Below are 24,706 nucleotides of genomic sequence, written 5' to 3' on the forward strand. Positions count from 1 at the left end.
CTTTTTCCGTTGCCTCTGCAACAGCGTTCGGACCTTTTTTGTGTACCACGGGGGATCCGTTCCATCTCTTACCAATTTATGTGGTATGAATCTCTCAATTGCTGCTGCTACTATATCTTAGAATTTGAGCCACATCTCGTCTACATTCGCATAGTCAGTTCGGAAGGAATGGAAATTGTCTTTTAGGAAGGCTTCTAGTGGCACTTTATCCGCTTTTTTAAATAAAATTATTTTGCGTTTGTTTCTGATGGGTTTGGAAGAAATGGTATTGAGCCTAGCTACAATGACCTTGTGATCACTAATCCCTGTATCAGTCATGATGCTCTCTATCAGCTCTGGATTGTTTGTGGCCAAGAGGTCAAGTGTGTTTTCGCAACCATTTACAATTCGCGTGGGTTCGTGGACTAACTGCTCGAAATAATTTTCGGAGAATGCATTTAGGACAATCTCGGAAGACGTTTTCTGCCTACCACCGGTTTTGAACAAGTATTTTTGCCAACATACCGAGGGTAGGTTGAAGTCCCCACCAACTATAACCGTATGAGTGGGGTATTTATTTGTTACGAGACTCAAACTTTCTCTGAACTGTTCCGCAACTGTATCATCGGAGTCTGGGGGTCGGTAGAAGGAGCCAATTATTAACTTAATTCGGCTGTTAAGTATAACCTCCACCCACACCAATTCGCACGGAGTATCTACTTCGACTTCACTACAAGATAAGCCACTACTGACAGACACAAACACTCCACCACCAATTCTGCCTAATCTATCTTTCCTGAACACCGTCTGAGACTTCGTAAAAATATCTGCAGAACTTATTTCAGGCTTTAGCCAGCTTTCTGTACCTATAACGATATCAGCTTCTGTGCTTTCTATTAGCGCTTGAAGCTCAGGGACTTTTCCAGCGCAACTACAACAATTTACAACTATAATTCCGACTGTTCCTTGATCCAAGCACGTCCTGTAATTGCCAAGCACCCTTTGACATTGGAGCCCATCCCGCACTTTCCCGAGGCCTTCTGACCTAAAAAACCGCCCAGTCCACGTCACACAGCCTCCGCTACCAGTGTAGCCGCCAGCTGAGTGTAGTGAACTCCTGACCTATTCAGCAGAACCCGAAACCCCACCACCCTATGGCGCAAGTCAAGGAATCTGCAGCCAATACGGTCGCAAAACCGTCTGAGCCTCTGATTCAGACCCTCCACCCGGCTCTGCACCAAAGGTCCGCAGTCGGTTCTGTCAACGATGCTGCAGATGGTGAGCTCTGCCTTCATCTCGTAAGCAAGACCGGCAGCCTTCACCAAATCAGATAGCCGCTGGAATCCAGAGAGAATTTCCTCAGATCCAAAGCGACACACGTCATTAGTGCCGACATGTGCCACCACCTGCAGCTGGCTGCACCCTGTGCTCTTCATGGCATCCGGAAAGACCCTTTCCACATCAGGAATGACTCCTCCCGGAATGCACACGGAGTGCGCACTGGATTTCTTCCCCTCCTTAGCCGCCGTATCCCTAAGGGGCCCCATTACGCGCCTAACATTGGAGCTCCCAACTACCAGTAATCCCACCCTCTGCGATTGCCCGGACCTTGAAGGCTGAGAATGATCCTCTGAAACAGGGCAGGCAGCTGCATCTGGCTCAGCCAGAGACAGTGCCTGAAACCTGTTTGTCAGACGCGCCGGGGAGGCTTTCTGATCAGCCTCCGGGGACGCCTTTCGCCGCCTGCCACGCCTTGGAACGACCTCCCAATCAACCACAGGCGAGGGCTCAGCCCCACTGCGGGCAGCAACCGGGGCAACCACAGCGGCAGACCGATCTGGGGACAGACGGGACGAGGTTGACATCCCCGTGATACCCGAGTCCGGCTCCCCACAGTGGTGCCCATTGGCAACAGCCTCAAGCTGCGCGACCGAAGTCAGCGCCGTCTGCAGCTGTGAGCGAAGGGATGCCAAGTCAGCCCTCATCCGAACACAGCAATCGCAGTCCCTGTCCATTCTAATCGATGTTTAACAACAGTTACCGAAACACGAGTCCGTGCCTAGATAACGCAAGCGGAACACGCAAAGAATGTATCAACTAACCTGTACAAATGCCTAACGACTGTGCTACAATCTGCTGAATTTACGATTACAGTAACTAAAACTCGAAATTGCACCTCCTATACGAAACTCGCACGCAATTTAAATAAGAATCTACGAAGTAAACACTATAGCGCGATGCTACAACTGTCAAATACTATAATACGCCCGAAATATATGAATTAAACAATGCAAGTACCCAAAAACACGCAAAGAAATTAATTAAACTATCTAACAAACAAGTAGGCTAGGGTTATACGACTTGCTGCGGCAGCTGCTTATCCAACGGCGGCAGGGAGCACACTGACTGTGACCAACCGACACTGGCCGTTCACAACAAAAACAGAAGACAGACGACTACGCGAATTTACACTATTCAGGTACTAAGGCGCGATGCTACAACCCTCAAATACTATAATACGCCCGAAATATATGAATTAAACAATGCAAGTTAATTAAACTATCTAACAAACAAGTAGGCTAGGGTTATACGACTTGCTGCTGCAGCTGCTTATCCAACGGCGGCAGGGAGCACACTGACTGTGACCAACCGACACTGGCTGTTCAAAACAAAAACAGAAGACAGACGACTACGCGAATTTACACTATTCAGGTACTAAGGCGCGATGCTACAACCCTTAAATACTATAATACGCCCGAAATATATGAATTAAACAATGCAAGTTAATTAAACTATCTAACAAACAAGTAGGCTAGGGTTATACGACTTGCTGCTGCAGCTGCTTATCCAACGGCGGCAGGGACAGTTATATCAACAACAACATAAAATTACCAACAGAGATAAAGACATGGAAATCATATGGATAAACAACAACAAAAAACACCTCCTCACTTTACAAGAAAATACTTCATTAACAAACTAATTTAAACTAACACACACACACACTCATACAGGGGCTGATAACCCTAACAACATGAACAAAAACAAACGAACAGACATAAGGCTATTACTGTGCAGACTGAGAAACAGTTTACAAAAGTGAAGTGTAAATAATATGGTTTAAAAAATACTGCAGAGTGCCAAAAACCATGAACTGCATAAATCACACATAGTCTTTCGGCGTCAGCCGCTGCTACCAAAGAGGGAAGAAGCAGAATATCATCAACACCTTAGTGAGTTTGAATACCGCTGTGTAATAGGGTTATTAGAAGCTGGAAGTTTCTTCTGCGATACTGCAGAAAGACTTTTCAGGAATGTAACCACTGTACATGATTGCTGGCAGCGGTGGTCACGAAAATGTACGGTTACAAGAAGACCGAACTCAGGATGGCTACGTGGCAATACCTAGTGGGAAGACCATCGTGTTCGGTGTATGACTTTGATCCATCGCACTGCATCTACAAGAGAAATTTGAGGATCAGTTGGCACCACAGGAACACAACTAACTGTTACAAATAGTATACTTCAAGGAAAAGTGCGAGTCAGACGCCCTGTAGATTCCGTCCCGCTGAACCCAAATCAATACCATTTGCGACTTCAATGGTGTGAAGCGAAAGCTCATAGGAGGGATGGGAGAAGGATGGTATCGTTTTCTGATGAAATCTGTTTCCGCTTCATTGCCAGTGATGGCAGTGTGGTGGTTAGAAAGATGACAGATGAGGACCTGTAACCAACCTTTCTGCGTGCTAGACCCACTGAACCTATGCCTGCAGTTAAGGTCTGGGGTATGATTTTGATTTCATAGGACAGCAGGAGTATTCTTGTAGTTATCCCTCCAACACTCAGTGAAAATATGTTCGTCAATGCAGCAATTCGACCTACTGTGCTGCCATTGATGAACAGCTTTCCAGGGGGTGCTTTCCAACAAGATAACGCTCGCCCACATACCGCTGTTGTAACAAAACATTCTTTGCAGAGCGCCGACCCTTTGCCTTGGCGTGCTCGATCACCGAATTTGTCTCCAATCGCGCACATATAGGATATCATCGGACGAGAGCTCCAGCATCAATCACAAACAACATTAAACATCCCAATACTGACCGATCAAGTCCAACAGGCATGGAACTTCATCCCACAAACTGACATTCGGCATCTGCACAACACAATGCGCGCACTTTTGTATGCTTATATTTAACTTTCTGGCGGTTATACAGGTTTCTAATGTACGAGTATTTAACGTTTGCAAAGGCTTCTTCTGTTGTGACATTAACCTGTGATCTTGCCACAATAATCACTTAAATATGATATCCAGACAAACGTATTCCCAAAATATCGTAACTCTGTACTAATTACTTTGGTGCTGCTATTTATGTCCGTCAGAGTATGCACATGCCAACTGCCATCGTAGCTTCTGTTTTTATTGGATGTCTTAGCAGAAGACCCTTGACCCAGAATACATATGCTGCATTTCGCCTGCTCAAAGTTCCAATTCCATTTTCAGATTACACTAGGTATTCCAGACTACTGGATTTTCTATATTACCGTGCAGGTCCGAGCTAAGTGTAAAGCTTACAGTAAAAACGACATATTTTTGAGTACTGTTTATCGGTCAGGGCCCCATACCAATTTATAATAACACGACAGATGGGAAAGACATGAACGTCAGTCGGAACGACAGTTTTACAGAAATTCCCAACAAACGCCAGTGGAAGACGTTACACGAAATATGCTGTGTGCATTACGGATGGCCCTGTTCTCTAAATTCCGAAAGCGAATGTTCCAAAATCAGACAGGGATTGTACTGGGGGAGAGGAAAGTGTTTTTAGGCACACATGAAATGCTGTATAAAGTATTGAAGTTATTTAGAGGATACTGTCAATTCTCCAGATATAGAGATTTATCTCGAGTAAAATTCTCTATAATTTCAGAACTAGTTACATACGGTGCGGACGTTTAAATCACACTTCCTCGGTCCTGCACCATCTAGTAACCTGAAACGGAAGAACGGCTTCTACCACGCAACACATGATTTTCCGAATGAACTGTGTTTCTGTCAATATCTGTCCTGAAAACTGCTCACTGTTTTTAGCTTGTAACTAGTGTTTGGCATTACTTCTTCTTAATCTAGTTTTTTTCAGTTACAACATTTTAAAAATTAAATTGAATATTTATTACTAAGTACATGATGGGCGCTAGAAAATTTTTTCAAAAATGGCTCTGAGCACTATGGGACTTAACATCTGAGGTACACTAGAATTTCTTTTTCACATTTTGAAAAAATCTCCCTCTTCCGGACTATTTTCAGTAATTTTAGAAAAGACATGAGAACACATAAAGTAAATGTATGTATTACATTCCTGAAACAGGGCTGGCTAGACGCTAAAAGTGATCCAAAGTGCAACACTTCTCTGCTTTTCTCACGTGTATGTCTTACGTAACGATCACGACACTAAGTCTGGAGAAATTGAGGCTCATATAGACGGGTACAGATAGACATCCTTTCTATCCACGTACAATGAAAGAATAGGTTAGGAAGAGCGAATGGTAATACTTTTACAGAGTGTATGGTACACCACACACTGTACGATGGTTTATGGACTGCAGGTGTAAGTGCAGAAGGTATATCGTAGATTGAAAGAAGGCCCAGACAGCGCACTCGTCAGTCATAATCGCGCACCTGTCACTTTGCAAAGGGGACGAACAATTACCTTTTGGGGAGATACCAAAGCTTTGACTGTGTTGGCCAACCAGAGAGCATGGCGTGAATGTTGCAGCTGGACGCCCTGTGCAGTTTTCGCTAGATCAACATGGAGCAGACGTGATTTTAGACAAATGCCATGAGCATATGGCGTGAGCGAATTCGAGTAGCAACTTTCAGAGCTATGGAGAGACTGCATCAAGCATCGAGCATTCTGATTGTATTCACGTCATTGCTTATTGCGAGTATGTTGTAGCTAAGAAAATCATGTCTTTTTCCCGTTGCATTCGAACATACCATGAAAAAATGTTATATCTTTGTCCTTGGTTTTGTTCACCACAGCACTCGTAGTGATCGGTATGTATTTCTTATATAACCGTCCGTAAATTTGTATGATGTTGCTCAAAGCAGCGTTAGGCAGCTTAAACCGATACACATATCTAACAATGGCTAGTAATCTCATCTATATTGATTGCTTGCTCAACAGTTATACTACATTTATTATACTGCTTTTATTATATGGCGTTATTCCTCTGAATGTCGAATTTACTAGAAGACATAACACTACGATATCTTCGGTGCTGTATCTGAAAAGTAGATTATGCCCTGGATTTGGGATTCACTCTCTCCCTTCTTTTTAATTGTTACCGAAAACGTAACACAAAGAGGACGCTACACTCCGCAGTCATTCGATGCAGAAACAAGTAATATGTACTGATCCGCAAGAACATTATGAGCACGTTCCTAGTAGTCAATATGTCCACCTTTGGCATAGATAACTTTTCCGACGCGACGTGGCGTGGAAGCAACGATGTCTTAGTAGTTCGCCTTCTCCCCCGAGTCATCTATTTCCCGTAAACTACGATGAGCTCTGGCGCTACGTTCAATCTCAGATGTGTACAGTCTGGTTTAGATCTGGCGAGTTGGTGGGCCAGCGCATCAATTGCAACTCACTGCTGTCTTCGTCTAGCCAATTCATCAAACTTCTGGCGTTGCGACATGGCGCATTATCTTGTCGATAAATGCCACTACCTTCTAGGAACATGATCGACATGAAGGGGTGTACGTGCTCCTCAACCAGTTTACGATATTCCTTCGCTGTCAGTGTACCTTGCACGAGGTCCACTGTACCCATGGGTGCCCACGTAAACGTTTCCCAGAGCATAATGCTGCCGCCAGCTTCTCTCCGTCCCGCATTACAGGCGTCAATGAGCTATTCTGCCTTGGAAGAGGACGAATTCGCGCCATCCCATCGACATGATGAAGAAGGTGTAGGTATTCATCAGACCAAGCAACGCTCTGGAACTGCTCCAGCGTCCTGTACAGATCGTGACGTGCCCGTTTCTGTCGTAGTCGCCGATGTCGTGGTGTTAACATTAGCCCAAGCATGGGTCGATGTCTGCGGAAGCACATTGTTAGGGGAATTCGGTGCGCTGTGTGTTCCTACACTCTTGGTACTCTGCCCAGGATTAATATCTGATGTTAGTTCCCTCACAGTTTGCCACCTCTCATGTTCTAACAGTCTGCTAGCTTGCGACATCCCAAGTGTGTAATGAGGAGTGGTTGCCCAAACCAAGGTCTGGACGTGGTTTCACCTTGGTGTCGCCACGTGCTGAAGACATCAGAGCACTGCTGGAACAGGTGGCAGGTCGTGCCGTGCGTCCACATAATCACCATCTGAACTCGGTCAAACTCATATGGATCACTTGCAGTGACCACACTTACGAGATTCGGCATATTTTACATAAAAAAATAGGTAATACAATGATATATTATGTAAGTAAGCAGCGAGAGTATTGTGACGCGGACAGAACAAAAAAAAATCGAATATCACCCAACAGAGCCTGCTTCGTTTCCTGGCAACAAACCGCTGTTACACGTCTGCCTATAAGTGAAGTGGCAAAATGTGGCTTACAAAAGCGTTTTTGATTCTAGGTGTTGTGTGCGCTGCGGGTGTTTTTCTGCACACTGTCAGCCCCTCAGAGTTGAGAGGTGCTGTTGCACCCCCCTCGGGGCTGTCTAGTGCTTTCGCTACTTCTGCAGAGTCGAGGCCTAGTGGGAACGACGCATCTCGTGGAGAAAGCGTGTATAACGACGGAGATGGAGCTGGGGGAAGTGAACCAAGCATTTTTACGTCCATCAAGGAGCGCATTCAAAGGAAACTAAAGGTATTGTGAATATTTCTATCGTTCAAACCTATACAGTTATTTTGTGTATTTTCTTTTGGAACTACATTAAGATACGATGTTGTAATGATTGCGTGTCGGGTACCAATTTGTACAAGCTCTGCTTGTGGGTGGTGGTTCGTATTTGTTCTCAAGTTTCGTAGCAGTAAATTTCTCGGCTTATAGGCGTTTGCTATCTAATTACTATTAAATGTGGTTTGTGTTGCTGTTACTTGTAGTACCATCTGCTGAAGGGTAACAGATACTTACATTTTACATACGCGTCTCAGATATTTCCTTCTTGGGATAGAAGCCTTATCCGTAATCTTCTATACCGTGGACGATATTTTCAAGTTCAGCCACAGTAAGTTGTTTGTATCCGAATGAAAATGCATCTTGATGAAGTGACCCAAGTTACAGCAAGTATTAAATCATTATTTCGACTGATTGTAGAATGAATTCGTTTTAACGATAGCATTCTTTCCTTTTGCGTTATGTGTAGTGATGTGTGGTCATAAACTGTTAATTGATGACTCGCTTTTCATAGTCTGTGTGTGTTTTTGTGTAGGCCTTGAAGAGCAGCAAAGCGGGACCCGACGAGTACGTCTTCCTTCAGAAGACCGTAATTCCGAAGCTGCGAGAAGCTGTGTTAGCGGTGCGGCGTGTGATTAATTCTTACGACAGGGACCGCGCCGCGCAGTATCTGCGCCAGAGTGTTGAGACTATGCAGTCTTACGACAGAGACCGAGTCGTGGAAAATTTGTGCCGAGCTGTTAGAGAGACTATACAGTGGTGCACCGAAAATGAGACTGTATGCAACACCATAGTGGTGTTATTGTGTATTTGCCAGCATGTTATATTAGTGATGCTAACTCATTACTTTTTTATGGATGACTGACTGGCAATACCAAACTGTTTAATTTGCTTTTGTTCTCATTTTGTGTTGATAACGACGTATGGCTCATTGAATTTTGCCTTGGTTTCTTACAAAAGACTAAATTATTCGAGAGCCATCACTTTCAATGTTGTATGGCTGTATCCTTCGTCTTGGTTTCTTACAACAGTCTAAATCATTCTACAGCCATCAATTTTAAATTCGTTGTGTTTATATTGGTCTTTTCTTGTTAATAGCACATAAATAAAACATTTTTCAAAAATCGTATGCCTATTACAGCACAATCAAAGTCTGGAATATCATGTACCTTTATACGATGTTGTACTTGTTGAAATTTACCTTGATTGGCCGCCATAACTTTCCGTCGAGAATTAAAGTTACCGTTTAAAAGTACTGCAGTATTGTACTAGAAGTAAGTAGGGAAAAAAGGTATTTTAATTTCCGTTCTGCTGATTTTGCTCAACTACAGTGCACTCACTGTGCACTAACCTAACCTAAAAATTCTACTCGAATGGTACACTTTGAACACTTTATATTGCTGTTCATATCTCCAAAACGAATAACATTTTAAAGAAAAATGAACGTGCTAGTTATCGTCTCTTTGGTGGACATTTCTTGCTCCTGGACAAGAAGTATCATCGTTTCGTCAAGATACGTACAAACCTCTGACAGAGACGTAACCTGCCCAGTGGAATGTTTTTCATTTTAATGGCGGAAGTGTGTTGGAGACGTTCAAATTTCTAGCAGCATCATATATATTTTAAATTATACGATTTATGTATCACATTCCAAAGATATCTAGCGATAGTGTTCAGGTAATTATTCAAGTAAATGAATATAGTGATATGCATATAAAGTTCGGTATTGTACAACTTGTAAACGGCAATGTGTTTGACATCCATAGTTTATCAATGCATGGATGCAGAGCACATTGCTCTTGCATTTTGCACAACATCAATATTTGGCCACTGCCTGAGACAGAAAAGACGAGTACCTAGAACATATGGTCGGATATCTGTGTGTCTTCTTATACGTTCTCACCATGGGTGGGTAAATGATTAGACTTACATTTCTCTGTAAGAGTACAGCCACCATAGTGCATATTTAGTGTTGTTACCAGGTCAGGTAGGGTTATAAGGGACGTGAACAGCATCAAGTGTTGTGTGATCACTTTAAAAGTCATGGAGGCGCCACATATTTGTGTGAGACAGCTTCTCAGCTCCTGACAGAGTTAGGATGGTGCTCTTTGGAGAACATATGTGGTTGGCTCATGGATTACGTATTATCCAGATTTTTGGAACATTTAAATGTGCCATTGTACTACGTTGGACTGCATGGAAACGTGAGAGTAAGCGCACTCGATCTCAAGGTTTCATTCGGCCACATCTGACGACCACAACGGATGATCACCTTATTGTGCACCAATCACGTCGTAACCATTTCCCCATTTGCGCCTGCAGCCAGATTAGATAATTAATGTCCTAGGGATCACTGAACAATAAGTAACATATTAGAAACCTAACCTAAGTTAATGTGATATGTACTACACAAATCCTCTTGAGTTCCTGCGAAAAACAAGCCTGAACCATCAAAGAGCAACAGAAAATATATCACAATAGTCACAGTTTCAATCCACGGTACATTATAGGCCGGAAGGCATAATAAGATAGTAAAATAAATGAATAAAATCACTAATGTTGGTAAATCTGTTATTATCATTCTCCATCAGCTACTCGTTACTGCTACAGACAATAGGACTAAACGAGACTCACTAGTGAGTGCACAACAAGCCGCAACATATAAGTCATGAAACATGTGACATTGTGAAGTGGTTGATCACATCTCCAGCGTGATTACGAAACCCAGCTCTGTATTTTCTCTTGTAGCGGGAAAGTAAGGCACATGACAGAACGAGCAGCCTTATGTCTTCGCAGTAAACCCTGTAATATCAAACCTTTAACAAATGTTTCTGAATCGCTGCGCGACCGATATCTGGCGCCTCGTATCCTGGAATACGCCTATTGACGTGAATGGCGCCTGGCACATTTGCCGGTGTGGCTGTGAGTCCATTTTCAGCTATAGGCTGTGACTGAAGCAGCACGGACAGCGCAGGTCTTCGGGGCAATGGGCTGGCTGTTCGTTCTGCCGCCGGTGTGATTTCCAACTTTGTCTGGCTAAACATATTCCGGACGCGACTGACTTGCATCGGAAATTGGATTAGGCATGTTATTCCTTTGATCGACCAGATCTGGAGGCGGCCTGTGTGCCGTCGTTATCAACTCATCTCTCGGCGTCTCCAAGCTTTCCCGCTGTTTCCCGCCGCACAGTGTCTTTGGACGCTCGGTGAGCTATCTTAAGTTGTCACTTCAGTGCCGATACCACGTGTCATTGGTAAAGACTGATGTCGATCTACTACGTGAGCGTGATAATTGTGACTGGCTCGGTTCCTGCTTGTGTTGTGTCTTGCTGCTTCTACAGCGTAACAATTACTGAACTATAAAAAAAGTAAATTAGTTACAACTATGGCGTCAACATGTAAAGGTTACAACAAATACTCGGATTTAGGTTATAACATATTCGATATGCCTGCCATCACTGGCCATGACACGGCGTAATCGAGTAACGAAATTCTGCATGGCCCTCTGAAGTAACGGAATATCGATTGCGTCGTTGACCTCCTGCGTGTCTTTGTTTAACTCAGCAATCGTTTTGGAGCTTTTACCGTATATCTTGTCTTTAACATAGCCCCACAAAAAGGAGACATGTCTTCAGATCTGGAGAATATGGTGGCCAATCGAGGCATATGCTTGTGGCCCCTGGTTCCGAAAGTGCTCCTCCAGGACATCAAATACCCTGCTTCCTCGATGGGGGTTAGAGCTCCGTCTTGCATGAACCACATCTTGTAGAAATGAGTGTCACTTTGGATAACGGGGATGAAATCATCTTCCAAAACATTCACTCACCGTTCGTTAGTCACCGCACCATCATGGAATATCGCACAGATTATTTTGTGACTGGAAATTGCACAGCACACAGTCAGCCGTTGATGGTGAAAATTCTTCTCGATCACGAAATGCAGATGCTCAGTCCTTCAAATGCGCCAATTTTGCTTACTGATGAACCCATCCAAATAAAGTGGGTTTCGTGGCTAAACCAAATCATAGAGTGCATACTGATTATGTTTCGCGCCCTACCGTGCATTTTGGAAGTCCTAACGCGGACCGTTCAGAAATGATGACGATTTAATTTCATATAATTCAGTAACTGCCACCCCGTATGTCACACTCCGCGCGACCGCCTTTCGTTGTTGTTCCCTGTTCCTGTGTCTGAGCAGGCGATTTAAGCAACATGTCGCTCACTTGACAAAATAATTTGATGAAAATAGAAACTAGCGTTTGGCGTCATTGGCGGGGAGGCCCCTTACGAGGCAGATCCGACCTGCTTGGTGCAGGTCTTACTACATTTGACGCCACACTGGGTGACCTGCATACCGGATGGGAATGAAATTATGATGAAGACAACACAACGGCCAGTCCCTGAGCGGAGAAAATCACCGACCCACCCGGGAATCGAACCCAGGCCCGTAGGACGGCAATCCGTCACGATCACGACTCAGCTATTGGGGCGAACAAGATAATTTGATAATTGTGCACTAAATTTGCATGTCGCTTTCTTTAGTTATTTGGACCCCAAAAGCTTATGCGTTTTATGGTGGAAAATATTATTGTACATATTTCTGTGGACTGTACTTCCAACCAAAGTGTTTAACCTAGGTGAGATTCGTCACGTAACCGCCCGCGTCTTCCTCGAGCCTATGTTTTCCATCCCCTGTGACGGTTAAATCGCTGATACTGACGACGTGCTGCAGACTTGCCCGCCGCTTGCACATCGACGCCCTGCAAACAAAGTAGACGTTAGCAGTCGGTGCAGCCACACCGATGACAAAGAGTGGTAGTGCAAGGGCTTTGTGCTCCAGCCATGCACTCTGACCGACCAATTAGCTCCAGAGCAGCAATGCCGCTGCCGGTTAGGTGGGAGGAAGGCAGAATTCAGTCTCATAGCTCAACAACTACCACAGTTGCGACCAAGGTTTTTGCAAGGATTCTGTGTGCTGAGACAAATGCTGGAATTACTCCCTTCGTAATTATTCTGATTTGGGTGTCCTTCTGACACATTATCAGCATGTCTGCTATTTAGCTGAAATGGCCTTTAGCGGCGCTCCTAACCAGAGAATGATAGATATTCATAAAAAAAAGTTCTGACTTAAAATGTAATGCGAAGATATGCAAAAGGTCTAAAGCTGTGACCAAGTGCTTCCATTAACAAAGTCTTATGTGGAAATAAATCTGCTGAAGATGGTTTTAGTTGTGGAAAGACCATACATTGATTTGCGCAGATAAGAACTATTTATATTAACGGTATAGGTAAAATAAACGTATTTCCGTATTTTTATTATTTGTTGCAGATAACAGTTCATCTTCATCCATACCATTTGCGATTCTCTGACCAAAGCGTCTAATTCCATTCTGAAATTAGACTGAATATTCCGTACGAATAAATTTTTGTATAGTAACGTGTCGATTAAGTCTAAAGATTGCCATTAGTTTGACCAAAATTTGAGTACGCCTATTCGTTGTCAGGGGCCTTACCGAACTACAACAACAGAAGAGATGGAAAAGAGATGAACGCTACTCAGAACGAAACATTTCAGGAGATTCTCAACTAGTTGCAAAGGAGGGTGCTATGTGCTTCTGAAAGGATCCTGCGTACTTATTTATTGAAGCAAACTTCGCGGAACCAATCATGTCAGAATTAGCAGATATAACGCATTCACATAATTGATTCCCCTCGATGGGCAGTGAAACCACCATCTTTGTTATGGATGTACAATTACTTTTGTATCTCCCGTAGGAATCTCAAAATAGCGAGCATGGACAACATGGAAAAGGACTGGAGATAATTGGCGCTAAGTGGAAATGTGAGTCGTTCGAGAGACACTGCCGAGCAATAACTGTAAACAGGGTGTCAGGGTGGCGCAGTGGTTAACGCAAGTGCGTAATATGCAGGAGATCACGGGTGCGAATCCTAGTCCAGAACAAATTTTCACCCGCCGCCAATGATTCCGTAAAAAGGCGCGATGCAGCTTACTTCAATAATTCCTTCCATTTCATATCATACCTCCCCTCTCCACCTTCAGTTTACATAACATCTTTCAATACAGCGAATTAGGCGTGCTGTATGTTAATAAGTACATGCTCGACAGAACAGACGACATGCATTTATATACACCGCACTCAAACTGAAGCAGTCTCTTGGGAACTTGTTCACAAATTGTTATTGACGAACAAGCAGAAGACTAACATAAACTCAAGACAAAATCGTTTATATCATGGGTGAGATTCGAACCCATGAACGTTGCGAAAACATCTCTCCCTTGGTCTGCGCAGCCTGCACGGGCTGCAGCCACATAGGTTTTTGGTCAGACTGAAAGTGGCACGTCTGTCACCACCGCCGCTCCTCCATAACTCCACTACTCCATAGAGATGAACGGATTACGTTGAAAGAGGCACCACCAGCAGAATTTCTGACCCGGGCAGGATGTCACTGGACACACAGCAGTAGGGTTGAAAGCTTGTGCATAAGAGCCGACATCTTATCCTTCCTAAACGCGAAACAGTCGCTGTGAGGGCCCAACTTCGCCGGTCCAGTGACACAGTTCGCCAGATCCTAGGGAATCTTTACCGCACGGATGACGATTCACAATAAAACAGGAACTCAGCGAAGAAAATGTGCTTTACGAGCTGGCACTCGCACAGATCCATGGGAATGTGGCTTTGGAAAACGTAATTTTAACAAACGACAAGGTGTCTTCCACAACGGCTTAAGAGTAGTTTCTTCGGCTGCGAGGAACAAGACAATGCGAAGAATAGGCAGTGTTGACAAGAAGACGGGAGTGGCTATCAGTTTCCAGAATGTTTGATAGGGTGAGAGTGAGGGAATCCTGTTAGCAGACAGTACATCCAAATTCTGAAGAACCTGATGCTGCCTGCAGTGTGAATGCTATACCGTGATGGAGAATTGGCACTATTGGAAGGCCATTTATTTGAGTACAAGACCGCATTCGTTGAGCAGCAGCTGACCCACATGGACATTATCGTTGTGGAAAGGCTGCCAAGAGCTGCTGATGAGAAGCCAGTGGATAATATATGGGTGGAGGTAGAAGGAACAGTTACAGAACGAGCCAGGATACCAAACGATTTTAGTTGACGCTCTTTGGGACAGCGTTCTTGAAGCCTGGGAGGTAATTGTCTCTTTGCGTCAGTGACGTGCAACGCTTGCTAGATTCCGTACCAAGATGCATGATTGAAGTCAGAAATAATAGGAGATTCTGGACACAGTATTATAGCACAGAAATCATTTTATTTTCTTTACTTTTTCTTCTGCTCAATTCTCTGAATGCGTCAGAGAGTCGAAGATCACTTGTCTCCGGCCGCCGTGGCCGATCGGATCTAGAGGCTTCAGTCTGGAACCGCGCGACTGGTTCGGTCTCAGGTTCGAATCCTGCCTCGAGCATGGGTGTGTGTGATGTCCTTAGGTTAGTTAGGTTTAAGTAGTTCTAAGTTCTAGGGGACTGAGGACCTCAGCTGTTAAGTCCCATAGTGTTCAGAGCCATATGAACCATCTTTTTTTCTTTTTTTTTTGATCACTTGTCGACGGAAAAATATCGAACACGAGATAAAGTATTAGTTACCTTTCCTCTACGTTACCCTTCTAGTTGTTATTGATTTCTTTGAATTCTGTTCTTTGAATATTACACTCCCATTAATTGATCTCTACTTACAGGCGTAAAAGGGAATAAATCACAGGGCCTTTCCTACGGATGTTGTTCGTCGTTTCAAATTCACCTTTCTTCTCCTTTCTATTAGCTTCCACTGGATACTGCCACAAATACGTATAATATTTCTTCTAATATTTCATTTTTTCTTCCACCTCTCTCTTTCTCTCTCTCTCTCTCTCTCTCTCTCTCTCTCTCTCTCTCTCTCTGTCACTGTGGTCTCACTTGTATTTTACTCCATCATCCCAAAATTAATAAACAAATCAAGCAGTTTTCATTGAAATAATATCTTTTCCTTTCATGACACCCTCCAGTTGAACCCTTTCTTTCTTTCCTCCTCTATCATTTCTCCCCAAACCTATGACACAGCTTACTTTTAAATCATGTGTTTTATTGCCCATCCGTAGATCTGAGGGTATTATTGCCTTATACATTTCATCTCTCCCCGACGATGATATAAGCTTTGATATATGATTCTTTTTTCTGTATGGTCCTCTTTTATTGTCTTCTACGCACTTCCGTATTCCATAGTGTGTGTATGTGTGTGTGTGTGTGTGTGTGTGAGAGAGAGAGAGAGAGAGAGAGAGAGAGAGAGAGAGAGAGAGAGAGATTGAGAGAGAGAGCTGGAGAGCACAAGAAGCCGAAGAAATGAACAAGCGTTGCCGGAACGGCCGGTGTGCCCGAGTGATAACATCGAGAGGGGCGACGGACACAGTCATTAATTTGCGCAGCATATGGTTTTCTCCAAATCCACGTTTGGGATCCATAGAAATTGGGCAACGTAGGTATGAAGAGATTCATCAGCAGTATTCTACCTCTGACGGCTTGTTATGATTAAGAGCAGAGGTGCGAGTAGCCACGAGCAGTCGGCAGCTTTGTAGTTGACAGTACGGACGTGGAAAGTACGAAAAAAATTTTGCGTTGTTAATGCAAGACAACGTATCACGAAAATAACTAGCGGTTGGTCGCTTCTTAAAAGAACAATGAATTGTTGTACATTGTTTCCGTGAGACCTTATGTGCTTGACTTCCTGTGAATATTGGATGTTTCTTGCTTTGTAGTTTGAACAGTTCTCTAGACAAGTTTTCTTTTTTCATGGTTTTGATGACATTGCGGTATTTCTAGTTCGGAGTTGAGTGGAGACTGGGATAGCAAATAAGTAGCGATGGGAGTTGATTTTCGTCATGAGGGTTGTTAGACTGGGACAATAGTACATTATTTTGTTTGACCGGCTTTTGTGTTTTGCTGAAATTTCTGATACATTGCACGGTACTAGATGGGGTTAAGAGAAGAATATATCAGTTTCATGTTTTCTATTTAGAAATGACTTTCTCACGTTTGTCCATGAAGATGTCACCTGGAATTTCACTTTTTTCATGACTATTGGTTGTTCTGGTATTGCACTCGTTATCTATCCAATTTTTACAGGTAAAAGAGGCATGTTCAACATTAGCATCTGCAGAAGGAAATGTGCTGGAGCGCTGTCTTTGTGGAGTAATTAAAACTACATTACTGTACAAGGCTTAGGACTGTTTTGGGATATGAGGAATGCTCCAACAGTTCACGAGAGCGACCGTATTTTAGAAACGTCACATAAAGCAGTTTGCCTGTTGTAGCAATTGCTCCTCTGTGAGTCTCATATTGATATATTGATGGCGTAAAGATGTCTTTAGTAAGAAACCATCATGCAAAAAATTAAAAACGGAACTGCACTGGGTCCAAGGCACTAAATGCAGCTGTACCCAACGCTCTTCTAGGCGAATCTCTCTGTGGTGTTTTTGTTTCTCTTCCTGTCGTGCGCATATTGAAAATGAGTAGCTTATTTACTTGAAGATTTTTCGCTATTATTAAAAAGTAACAACAATGGTTTATTATAATTATGAGGAACAAGCTGCGTTTCGTTGCCGTGATTATCATAGACGGAATGCCAGCATTACTTTAGGACGACTGTCCTGTCCTTATATTGGGTTTGTTTTACATTCCTTACTTTCGTTTATTTACGGCTATGCAGCGCGCTTCTCCATAATGGCACATTGTTCCCTTGCACAGTAGTCTTTTATGATGTGAGACTTGACTGCAGTTGTAGTTTACGGAATCTCTCTGTGGATATCCAACTTTTGCAGTTAGTGCTCTGTTGCCGACTTCGCATTTGTATTCCACTGTTTTGGGGGGTAGTGCCAATGACAAGTTTTTCCAGGAAAGCCCTTTTTTGACCAGATGTTGTTTAGGTAAGCATAATGCTTACACTAAACCACTATAGACACTCCAAAAAGTGAATCATCACTGGTGAATGTTCTTTTCAATTTGGAGTGCACTTAGGAAAATAAAACAATAACCTGTGTAAGTAGGACCCCTAGAAGTCGGCGACATTATTTGACGCCTCTGCTGGCTGCAATCACCTCTTTCTACGACAACCACGGGCGAAGTCCTTATTGTGTGGTTTCCACAGCGATAGTGCTTTTAGTGCACGCCGTCCACAGGCGAAGTGTCCTCACTCTGCGTTTGCTCTGTAAAATTTCTACATTACTTCAGTTGGAGCTTTAGAAAAAATGTAATAGAACACCAATGAGAAGGTTGCTCCGCATTTCTGCACCAACAGCAGTCGTTCTAGTATCAGAATGCACCACTCCAATCAAATTTCAAGCACTGCTTTAAACATGGCGCAGCGCGTACCAAAACACAGTTCGTCCCATTTTGTCAGAGGCACGCTGGCGAGAGCCGACGCCACCCTAGATCTTGGTCTAGGCGACCGTTCCCATGGTGGATGCCACAGAGTTGGTTCAAATGGCTCTAAGGACTATGGGACTTAACATCTGAGGTCATCAGTCCCCTAAGACTTAGAACTTCTTAAACCCCACACCAACTTAACCTGCATTCACTTCCTTTTTAACAGAGTTTCTTCTCATGAGCAGTATGTCAATAAGGGGACGGGACGTGGTGTTTCCATTTCACTTTACGAGTATATTCGGACCAAAACATTACGCTGGCGACGCTCTAGTGCCGTCTCAGGCTCCGTTTGACAAAATCCGCGCAACACAACCGAATATCTTCACATTGTATTAGCCACCCGAAAGGCGCCATGCGATTGCAAATCTCATACTGCGCCTGCTCGCTCCCATCCGTCCAACGAGTCTCGTTTTGCTTTTAGAATGCGCCGCCGACGGCCTTCCACTACCTGGCTGCAGGAGAGCCGTCACCTCCACTAGCGGCCGTAAAGGCTTTACTATCCCTGGTGAGGCAAAATACCTCTTTTCATCCCACGACATGTTCGATAGAACAGACGCCATATCCATATTAGTATATAATTGTGGCAATACTGGCCATGACCTTGTTCTTCTGTGCGGATGCAACAAATTACTCGTCTTCCACGAGTAATGAATGTGTTGGGTAGGGATGCTACGAATGTAGTGTGTGAACATGCAAGGTGAGACTGTGGGTCTCGTGGGAGGGGTGCGCGAGATAGGCCCTGCCGTTGCACTGTCCTCTGCGCCCTCAGTGGCTCAAAAAATGGTTCAAATGGCTCTGAGCACTACGGGACGTAACATCTGAGGTCTCCAGTCACCTACGTAAACCTAACTGTCCTAAGGGCATCACACACATCCATGCCCGAGGCAGGATTCGAACCTGCGACCATAGCGGTGGCGCGGTTCCAGACTGAAGCGTCTAGACCTGCTCTTTCACAACGGCCGGCCTCCATGGCACAGATGGATAGAGCGTCTGCCATGTAAGCAGGATATCCCGGGTTCGAGACCCAGTCGGGCACACATATTCAACTGTCCCCGTTAATATATATCAACGGCCGGTCAGAGTGGCCGAGCGTTTCTAGGCGCTACAGTCTGGAACCGAGCGACCACTACGGTCGCAGGTTCGAATCCTGCCTCGGGCATGGATGAGTGTGATGTCCTTAGGTTAGTTAGGTTTAAGTAGTTCTAAGTTCTAGGGGACTGATGACCACTGCTGTTGTCCCATAGTGCTCAGAGCCATCTGAACCATTCATCTCTTGGCACTTTCGGGCCCTGGTCAGCAATTCGTTGAATGTAAGTCGATGTTGGACAACTGGAAATGCTGCAGTTTTACCCTAAATGTTCTGCTGCAGTTGTTGAATACTATGTAGGTTATTGCTATACACCTGCGACCTGAGGGCTCCCCACACTAAGTAATCCCTCACTGACAGGTTAGATGGCCTGTCTGGTCAGCTAGAGGCTCGACGAGACTGTTCTCAGCTCTTACCTCTTTGAAGGTTACGTAAATGTGCTCTAAGTTTCGTTGCTTTATTCTGTTAGGAGTAATTGACTGTCTTTTCCTCCTCTGTCACAATTTCACGTCCAGTCGTATCCACTCGCCCGGGTCACTTTTATTTTCCCCACACTGTACCATGCCAATTACACTTTAATGTTCTTGTCCACGGTTTAAGTGGTTCATTTTCTTCATGACAGCACTATACTGGCAATATATTTCTGTTGCCTTTGGTTACCTCAGGCATGATGTTCACTCAGAACGTGCGCGCTGTTCTCTTCATCCACTTGACACTCGTCATGTACACCGGACTGTAGCGCATCTCCGCTGCTTGCCCTGCTCGGCCGTGACGCAGTATTTGCTCTTTCGTTATATTCTTAACCCATGGCGTATACTTTTCAACAGATTCTGCCCTGTCGACTTGATTATCCGCCCTGTGAACTCGTTCCCTCTTACTTTTCCCCCAATCATCCGGCTTCAAAGGAAATAAATGTGCCTGTACCATATCTGCCACAATACTGGAATGCATCTGTGAACAACTTCTCGTGCGTTCCCTGTAGTATCTAAAACAACTTTATCATATGGAGATCCACTTTCTATGAGGAAAATATCGCCGGAACGTCCACTTCCCTTTGCATCTGGCCCAGGCTCTCAAGCCTCAAGACTCATTTCACGCAATGGCGCGGATGCTACTGTACTTAAATGCCATCCCCACAATTAATCACTTCGGCACAGCCCACTATCATTTCTGCTGCCTCAGACTCCACAATTCCGCTTGATATCGGAACAGGTACTTATAAATTACTCTCTGTAACGTCAATAACGTCATCATTGTGTGCCTTGCTTAAATTCTCAGAAACTACTGTTTTGACACCATCTACAACTAATTTAATCTCCTCTACAAAGTATCCCAACGCATCGAAGACGTCCTTCTCTATTCTTCACAGGAGCATCAGGTTCAACTGCAGTTTTGATAGTTGCCGTCCTGTAGACAGGTAAAAACTACCCACAAGCTTACTCCTCTCTTTTTCTGTTTTCTCCTTCTCCCTCCTCTCTGCTTCCCCTATTTCCCATCTTTTAATTCTGCACTTAATCAATATATTTCTGACATCCCTGTGCACATTTCCAATCAACCAGTCACTGTGCTCTCTCTTCAGCCTCCCCTGTAATAAGCTGTTCCCTTTACCTCAGCCTGGATCACTTCCTATCTGATAGACACTTTTGCATTGGCTGCTCGTACCTTAGCTCCTTCGTCTCTTAAAATTCTCAATACATCCAATATGGCGGCCCTTTGCGGTATTGGAAACCCTGCTCTTTGTGGCACTGACCATGATATGATTACCTCTTACCAACTACACTGACGTAAAAGACAATCACTTAAGCTTACCACCATCCTAGCAACTCTTGTCGCATTACACGGTTAAATAGCGAGATGTATTTCTTACCCTGCACAAAAAATCAAATTATGGGAAGGATTAACGAGAACACTATCATACTATTTCTTATTACAACTGAATTACTGTAACCTAATTATTATTACCAAATCACTACTACACATCGAAACTACGAATAACATTAGCTTCACCTCCCATGTCATTCAGGTGAAAACTAGTAGATACTATTACACCTCCTCAAAAACTGCTTTCATATCGCATAGTAACAAGTCTCACCTCCTGGAAAACGGAATTGACTTGCCATGACAGTAAAAAGAAACATTACCCACTCCACCATGTGTCGATGGAACTGCCTAGTAGATTTCATGTCATCTTCTTCATACACAGATAGCAGTTATGGGCTTTCTAGCTTAATCTGCCGCGATCAAATGGCGTGTATTGAGGTTCAAAGCCCCCCTGCTGACACCTGTCTGTGAAGTTAGCACGGCACTCAGTAGGGTGAACGGCGGCCGTGGCAGGCTATAGGGCCCACAGGTGCACTGCTGACAGAGAGGAGTGTTTCATTTAACTTTGAATATACATTCCGTTGATCGTGGCCGGTGTCAGCTCGCAGGTGCCTGCTTCAACCCTGGTGGAGATTGATTGGTTATTTTTTTTTTCTTTTTGTGGGGGCGGGGGGTGGGGGATGGGAGAGCCGGCACCAGACAGCGAGGTCATCGGTCCAGTCGGACTAGGGAAAGGTAGGTTAGCAATTCTGACGTGGTTTCTCAAAGAAATCATCCAGGAATTTGTCTAAAGTGATTTAGGAAAATCACTGAAAACCTATTACAGGATGGCTGGAAGCAGTATGAACCGTCGTCCTCCCGAATGCGAGTCCACTGTGTTAACCACTAGCCACTTTGCTCTGTGCTCATGGAAAGATGGACGCATAGGCTCCCTGCAAAGCTGACGTTAGCCTTTGCGACGGATGGAAGTCAGAATTTAGTTGCATTCTCCCAATACAGCTACGTCGGCGTTCTTCTACGGAATGGCCGCACTCAGCGACTGAGGGCCCCCTCGCATTCGCTGCACGGGTAGTTGGAGACTACAACGCACAGGAAGTGACCCCCTGCCGCCAGCAGGAGTCGGGTGATGGCAGGCTTGAACAGCAGGTCAGCGGCGCTGCAGCACCAAGTCCGACAAGGAGACTGCGCAAGAGACCGCTAGCCCTACAGCGTCTCGAACCCACGGCTGCAACTGGTGGTGCCCAGATCTCTCACCTCCTAGTGTCGATATGGCGCTGTGGTGGTGCTGAGCTCCAAATGAACCCGCCTCAAAATTCGCACATTATTCAGCACCCTGTGACGTAGCTGAAATCTGGTTTCGCAGGATAGAGGGGATCAGGTTACGGTTGTGGAGGGGGCTATTATCAGTTACTATTAGTTGTACAAACTAGACAAACTTTTTTTTTCTTAAGAACCACTTAATTACACATTATCTTAAAAGGATCAAATTAAAACAATGCGGCTGAAGGCATAGTTAAGAAATATTGCAGTACCTCCTGTGCTGAAGGACCATAACCACACCAAAAAAAAAGAACAGCTGAAGGCCTGAACACAAGTTACAAAAATTACTTTAAAGAGTACATGCATCTGAAGGACTTAATTAAAACATTTAATGTAAATACTTGGCTGAAGGACACAAAGACATTGAACAACTCAGGGCTTAGGGCCTGGATAACAAGAATTTCAGATAGTGAATATTAAAAAAAAAAGTTTTAGACAAATCAATTTTAAAAATTTTAATCTAAGACGGCTGAAGGCCTTACCGTAAAAATATTTCACGTAAAAGCTTGGCTGAAGGCCACACACAATGGATATTGAACAGCTCAGGGCTTAAGGCCTGGATAAATAGAATTTCAGATAGAAGAAACTTTCAAAATTTAGTTTTTAGACAAATCAATCTTCAAATTTTACTTTAAGTCGACTGAAAGCCTAATTTTAAAATTAAAACAAACTGAATTAAAAGACGGCTGCAGGCCTCGCACAGTACATCAGACATACCTGAGGAGGTAGCTCTAACATAAGGTGAGGTGAGACAGATAGCCAAGAGTAAGGTTAAATAATCGGATGGCAACCCGACCCAGGGACCGCTGAAGGACCGACCAACAACCTAATCGATTCCCTTCTGCCCAACCAAAGGTACGACAACGGAAAATATCAGCCAAGGAAGAAGATACCAGCCGCACTACGTCTTCTAACATCTAAAAACAGCCAAGGCAGAATCACCTCTCTTAAGAAAAAAAAGTATGAAAAAACAACTAAAAAACTGCCGAACAGCAGCAACACGGCGAGGAAAACACACTGCCGGAAAACTACGCCAACCAGGGCAGGTAACTGGGGCGTTAATTGCCACAAGGTAGAAAATACCGCTGGTGCACTTCACTGATAAGTAACAACCAATTTAATTTTTAAAGGCCGTACAGGAAGACAGCTGAAAAATTTCGCCGACTCCAACACACCATACATTGCTGCTAAACGGAACAGTCCAGGTAGCAACAACCGACAATCAAAGAAGAGATGTAATAGCAGTTGAGGTTTCATAACAGGTTAACTGATCACTCAACGTCAGTGCCCAGTTTCGGTGGGCAACGAACTTTGTAGCTCTCGCAGTTAGCGCCTCACAAACTGATTGTGCATGCATGCTCTGCGGGAAGACTTCCTCGCTGCTCTGTCCCAATTGACCTACTGCCACACACACCACCACACGGAAATATAGCAATCACACCAAAGATGGTACAAAGTACTAGTATCGGTAAGAGCTGCTGCTGCCACTGACGGAGGCAACTCATCTACTCGTTATGGTAGTATGATGCCACTCGATTGCGACAGAATGCCAAAGAACAAATGGCATCAATGTGAGCTGGCCACAGCTCAGTAACTCTCAAGAAGGTTCCTGTCCTTTTGTGGTGACGACATCAAACCGGTCGGGCTATTACTACTGTGAGGTGTAGATTTCTGATGAGACCTGCTAACCTGAAGTGTAACATTTATATATATGTATGTGGTATTCTGACTCACAGGTGGCCAAACTGCGCTTAGTGGTCCATAGCTGCTGCAGCAATACTTCACAGCGGCTTCCATACAACTTCTCACTATTCTCACTAACAACTGGGTAGCGACACTAGAACAGCATCAGAGTGACCTGAGACTGAAGCTTGAATAGTTCGACAGGACTGCCTTACATTCAGTCACACAATTTATGAAATTTCGATGCTTTCCATATCATAAGGACGAAAGACTGTCGCTCCAATACTCGGGCAATGAGTGTGAAACAACACGAAAATACCCCATTCTCGGCCTATTCGAGATTCTGGTGATAGAAATTCATTGCATCTTTCCTTCGTAGTGTAATGGCGATACAGTAAAGTCAACGAAGGAAAAGTAGGGGAAATAATTCGTCAATTTTGCAAAATTTTTTACATTGGTAGACCGAAGGGCCATGAGAAACATAGTAAAAGTACTG

Source organism: Schistocerca gregaria, chromosome 3 (assembly GCF_023897955.1).
Source record: "Schistocerca gregaria isolate iqSchGreg1 chromosome 3, iqSchGreg1.2, whole genome shotgun sequence".
In the NCBI taxonomy this organism is placed as follows: Eukaryota; Metazoa; Arthropoda; class Insecta; order Orthoptera; family Acrididae; genus Schistocerca; species Schistocerca gregaria.